At 39.3% G+C, this 5843-nt stretch overlaps 1 protein-coding gene across 2 annotated transcripts in view; it reads right to left on the reverse strand.

The window, feature by feature from the left end:
• NUP93 (nucleoporin 93) overlaps positions 1–5843 on the reverse strand; it is a 151990-nt gene that overhangs the window by 143285 nt on the left and 2862 nt on the right. The window lies entirely within an intron of this gene.

Raw genomic sequence — 5843 nt, forward strand, 5'->3', positions numbered from 1 at the left:
AAGTGGTGCTGGCTCCTACCCTGGGGGTCTTTAAGACAAGGCTAGACAAACACCTTGCTGGAGTCGTTTGACCCCAGTACTCTTTCCTGCCATGGCAGGGGGTCAGACTTGATGATCTGCTCACGTCCCTTCCAACCCTACAAACGATGAACCTCCTTGTGTTTCGGCCTTTCTATATTTAACTGTATCAAGCTATGCATCACTAACTCCACAGATAAGAAGAAATATAAACAAGCTGTTCCAATGTAAAGGCTGTATGTTCTTCCCTCAATGCATACAGGAAGCTTTCATTACTGTTTATGAGAATTACATGCATACACTGCAGGGGTGAACATATCGTCTGAAGGAACCGTACAGTGTAAAGTGTGTATTTAGCAAACAGGCTGTAACTGATGAGGTCATTACAGCAGCACATAAATCACAATTCAGAACAGCAACTGCAATTTGTAGAAGGAAAAAGGAATGTACACTTCTTGGAACTGACATGAGAAAGTCACTGTCTAGTTTCAGCAAGAATGCTGATGTTAATGAAAGACATGGGTCAGAGTGTTCAAATCTGGGTGTCTAAGTACCCACATCGTTCAGATTCTCAGCTAAGTTAACTGGAGCCACAAAGGCTCAGCACTGGAGGAGTCAGGTCACTTCTCAGCTGCTTAACTTGAGGCACACAAATTTGAACACTTTGACCTCAGCTCTTTGTAAGCTTGAAATAATCTGGCCCAGTTGAATAGAAAGCAAGACACAAGAAGGTGGGAAAGGCATAGTACCACAGACCCCATATATTTCATCTGGAAATGGGGCTTATTTTCCTAGTGCTAGATAATACATACTTAACTCTCTTCTGCAGGCAATAAAATGAAAAAATAAAACCTAATTAATGAAATCAGAGCAAACAATAGGGGGACAAGCTTACATGTAGGCCCCATGACTCAGGAGGAATGATGTTACCATTATTTTTACTGATCACTGATAAATGTTCAGAGTGCTGATGTGAATAGCAGTGAAAACAGCTCCCTTTAATGGGAATTCAGCATCAAAAGTGTTCTGGGAACCAAGCAATGGGTTCCTAGTTACTTTAAAAGACAAGTTACTGCAATGAAAATACATTTCAGCATCCAAATGTCTGCATCTTGTCAGGATCCATAAAAAGCAACGACAGAACACAGGACAGTAAGAAAATGAATGAAATTATTCCAGGGAAAGACAGTAGATGAGTGTCTGGAAGCCACATCAACAAATAAAATGGCACCACACCCATCTTTGGCAACAACATTGGATCTCAAAGCATTAATACTGCCCATTGTAGCATCTTCCTTTCTGGCATCTTACAAAAGCTCTGCAGTAGAGATCACAAACCCCCAACAATTGTTCCCATCAAATGAAAACTGCCAACCAAAGAATACAATTAAATAAAGGGCTGAGAAAGAGACCTACACTTGTGGTAGCTTTGCTGCACAGCTCCACAAGTTGTGCTCTCTCTAAACTAGTGGTTTTCAACCTGTAGTCCGCAAACCCCTGGAAGCCCACAGAGTAACGAGTCATCTTTTATGGGCTATGATTAACCAAAACTATGTGAATACCCATGCCTACAATACAAAGGGGGTCCACATCATTCCAAATTTTTTAGGGGTCCACAAATTTTTAAAAGGTTGAAAACTGCAGCCCTAAACTAAAAGGTGAACCTTAATGTAATCATACTCTTAGAACATTTTCCTTCCTTCCACTTGCTTTTCTCTCCTAACTGCCTCCTTTATCTAGACTTTTAAGAGTGACCCTATACATGAAACCAGCAAGGCTTTTTCAAGGGGTCAGACAAGACAAACTAAGACCTGCAGTTATGGTCACTCGACTCATGGCTCATGGACAACAAGCTGTCTACAAGATTCTTTGACACTGGGTATGACCACAGACAATAAAATGTCAACACTTATGACTGACATAGCAAGCAAAGCATGATAGCTGCTTGCAGATGTTATGGGGGGGGAAAAAAATGACATTTTACTTTAAATTCAGCCTGTTCCCACAACAAACCCAGCACATGCCCAGAAGAGGCATTGTGTTATTTGGACCCAGCTCATCCAACATCTGTATAGATTGGGCGTTCTAGTGGGGGGTTTTTGGCATTTTTATCTAATAGCTGATTGAATCAGCTTTAGCTAAAAGCCCAGAAAGCCCTGCTGACACATCCGATCTATACAGACGGCACAGAACCATGTCAAAGTAATGTGCTGCTTCCTCAAGTAAAGCACGGGGTTTTGGTTTTAACATCTGCAAGCAGCCAATATTGCCTGAGGTGGATTACAAGCTCAGCTTCGTTACCCATGGTCCAGAAAAAGTAAAAATATTTTACTTCTCAAGAACTTGTCTTTTAAAAAACGCCTGGAGTTAAGGAATAGGTCAGTAAAAGACATCCAAAAATTCCAGTGGAATGACTGTACATTCTTGACATATAATTTCAGCCCTGACCTTAAGCCCCACTATTAACAGTCCAAATGGGACTGTTTAATTCTACCTGGACAGGAACAGATTTTGAAGTATTACATTTGGCAATTCAAACTTCTGTAGCAAATAGAAAAAACAATGCACAAGCATTTCATTCAATAACTTTGCATAGACATCATCACACTAACACACCTACTTCCAGGGAGTAAGGGTCCCGTAAACATTCCCAGCACACTTTTGGCAAGCTTACAGCTGTTTTGGGGCACAGGTGACAATTGAATTTCTACTAATCAATACCCAGACTAGACTGCTAAGACTTGATTTGTTTGATGAGATTAGCAAGCCAATGGAAAAAAAAGCAATTTCATGTCCTGTACTGCATTGCAGGGCATCTTTCCTGTGTTTACTCATGTGCCAGAGATCTCTTGTCCACCACTACCAGTAGCAGTCTCTGTTGGCAGGCACTGACCTAAATAACCACGTTTCCCATACAGTTAAGACTGCTACCACCAGTTCCCAAGAGAGCAGTGTGTGTGGCACTGACTGCAAGAATGGCACAGACTTCAGTTTAATCTGATTTGATCCGGTCCACTTCCCTTTTTCATTAACTACCTAGATAAAAAGCAAGGAGCATAAAGCGTTAACTTCTCAGAGAGCATTAAAACTAGATAGCATGAAGAGAGTCAGTGCACTCTAGATCAACTCCCTAAACTGCATTTTTGGACACAGATTTGGGGTCTCTGCCACAAAAGGTTTCTTCCATAATTGCAAATATTGGGGCAACCTGCTCTGAAGACAGATTGATTTCAGTAAATCTGGAATAAGAGTTATTTTTGACCTCATAAGACTAATTAAATGTGGTTAACAAACCTGTAAAAATGACAACTCATTCTCATCTACACAGTGATCACCAATCACCTTTTTTTAAATGTCAAAAATTCAAATATTTAGATAAAGCAACTGTGCAAACTAGTCCTTCCACTCACAGAATTTACTGCATTCAAGAGACTGCAGTATGACTCTTAATGCTGCTGTTCAAGATGGGAACTGCTACCACAGTAATGAGCAGAATGATGCCAGATTTTCATGTCTGGCTAGGGAAAGAGCAACAACTGACACCTAAGGGAAAGAAAATGCAGATAAAAGAAATTAAACCAACTTCTGTAAAGCCAGATCGAACCTCGACTAAAAGCCAAAACTGAAAAGGCTCTTCTGTAAAACAACACTGATAACTTATCAATAGATGCTGCTGCTTTCAACTACTATTCTATATACAATAAAACTCCATTTTAACAGTTCTCTAACATTTGGAAACTAAAAATAAACATTATATATTGCAGTAGTTGACTGAATTTAAGCCAAAAAGGCACTGGAAGGCAATGACAGGTACGGTTTGTTAACTCCACACTGATTTAAAGGACGATTTGCTATTTTAAAAAAAAAAAAAAAAAAGACCAATTCTCCTCAAGACAACAGTGATGCTACCCAATGAAGAATATCATAATGTACTCCAAATATAGCCATGCCGAATATTTTATTGAACAGGCTTCAAAGCTTAAATATTCAGATATGTGAACATCGTCCGTTATCCTTCAAATTCTGAAAGGTGTGTGTCATCTAATTAATTGGCTTTGAGGAAAATAGAGCAATTTAACTTTTTTAGCTTATTACTATGAAAGATACTATAATAGATAAAATATCTAAAATATAATAAATAAAAGTACCCACATTTAGAGTTAGACATCAAAACTCAAGGTTAAAAGGACTCCATTACTTTTTTTTTTTTTCCTTCAGACAAGTCATTGTTTTATAACTTGTGAGTAGTGGTCATATTAAACTGAATATAGTCTACCAATCTTTTATTAAGGTCATCTACCACTCATGGCTGTGAAGATCTCTCTGAAATGGAAGGTGAATGTGAGGATATACTATCTACCCTTCTGCATACCTTTCCAGTACTACTGCAGCAAAGTGAAATTGACAAGTCTGGTTCAGTTTCACCCTTTACATTCAAAAACCCCTAAAGAGCAATGAAAGAGACAAGAATCAGGTCAGTTTCACTTCTCAGCTTCCCTAGGAAGGCTACCAGCAGCAGCACCTATAGAAATTGAAACTAATCATGGGCAGAGAGAAAGAGAGAGAGAAAGACGAGCCCAAGGATGAGCAAGAAGCTTCTGTAAAAAAAAGGAGACTCTGACACTGCTGATTTTCTAGAAGCTTTAGGGGCAGCTAGGAGTAGCAGTATAAAGCCACCTAAAGCAGGTGCAAGGCAGCACTTTGGCAACAAGTCCAACATCTCTCTACTCAGAAGATGGAGAAGCCACTAAGCTTTACAGTAAGGCATCTCCCAAAGCTTTGCTGATGTCTCCTCCCTTTCAACTTTTAGATCAGCTTCTGGAGGTCCCTGTATTTAAAAACCTGCAATAAAAACAACACTTACAAAAACAACCGTCCATTTCCAAGTTTGCACCATCCACCAGAAATTCTGGCTTTACAACTCTTTGATATAAAAGTTCTATAACCTGAATGCTGCAGACTACTTGTTGATTATACAAACAAGCTTTTTAGGATTTTTGACTGTCAGCTTGTTTTTATGTTGCTTTGCAAGTTGCAAAGCAACTATGCAGGTTTTCCTCAGGTTTCTCAACCCTTGGCTATCTTAAATAGAGGTTTCCCTCACTTTATGCAGGTTCTGTATGTGCTAATTCACTCTTAAGCACCAAGCTTTTTTTATACCAAAAATTCATTATATGCAAGGTAAATTCACTCTTATGCGATCAGTGTGGTGGAAGCCCTCAGTCAGCTGTTTTGTATGGTACATTGTGGGAGTGACACACACCCAAATATAGTCTCCTGTGTGCAGAGCATACCCGAGCAGGGCGCAGGACCCGGGGTAAGCCAGCCCATGCTCTTAACTTTCATTTGGAAGTCACTGGTCTGCAAGGTGCAGTTCTCCCCTGCCTGCTACTTGACTTCAGACTAAGAAACCATCACTATCTCCTCGTGCTGACTACCAGTCGTTTCCCATTTGCTGCTTCTAGGCTTTGACTGAACTAACCCATCAACAGGTGAAAAGGACTGTAGGGAAACAAATGGTATATGACAAATGTCCTAGACGCATTAAAAAATATCTAACTGAAATGCGTACCATTTGAACAGGCTTCAAAGCTTAAATATTCAGATATGTGAACATCGTCCGTTATCCTTCAAATTCTGAAAGGTGTGTGTCATCTAATTAATTGGCTTTGAGGAAAATAGAGCAATTTAACTTTTTTAGCTTATTACTATGAAAGATACTATAATAGATAAAATATCTAAAATATAATAAATAAAAGTACCCACATTTAGAGTTAGACATCAAAACTCAAGGTTAAAAGGACTCCATTACTTTTTTTTTTTTT

Source organism: Crocodylus porosus, unplaced genomic scaffold, assembly GCF_001723895.1.
Source record: "Crocodylus porosus isolate Cpor-Errol unplaced genomic scaffold, CroPor_comp1, whole genome shotgun sequence".
NCBI classification, from domain to species: domain Eukaryota; kingdom Metazoa; phylum Chordata; order Crocodylia; family Crocodylidae; genus Crocodylus; species Crocodylus porosus.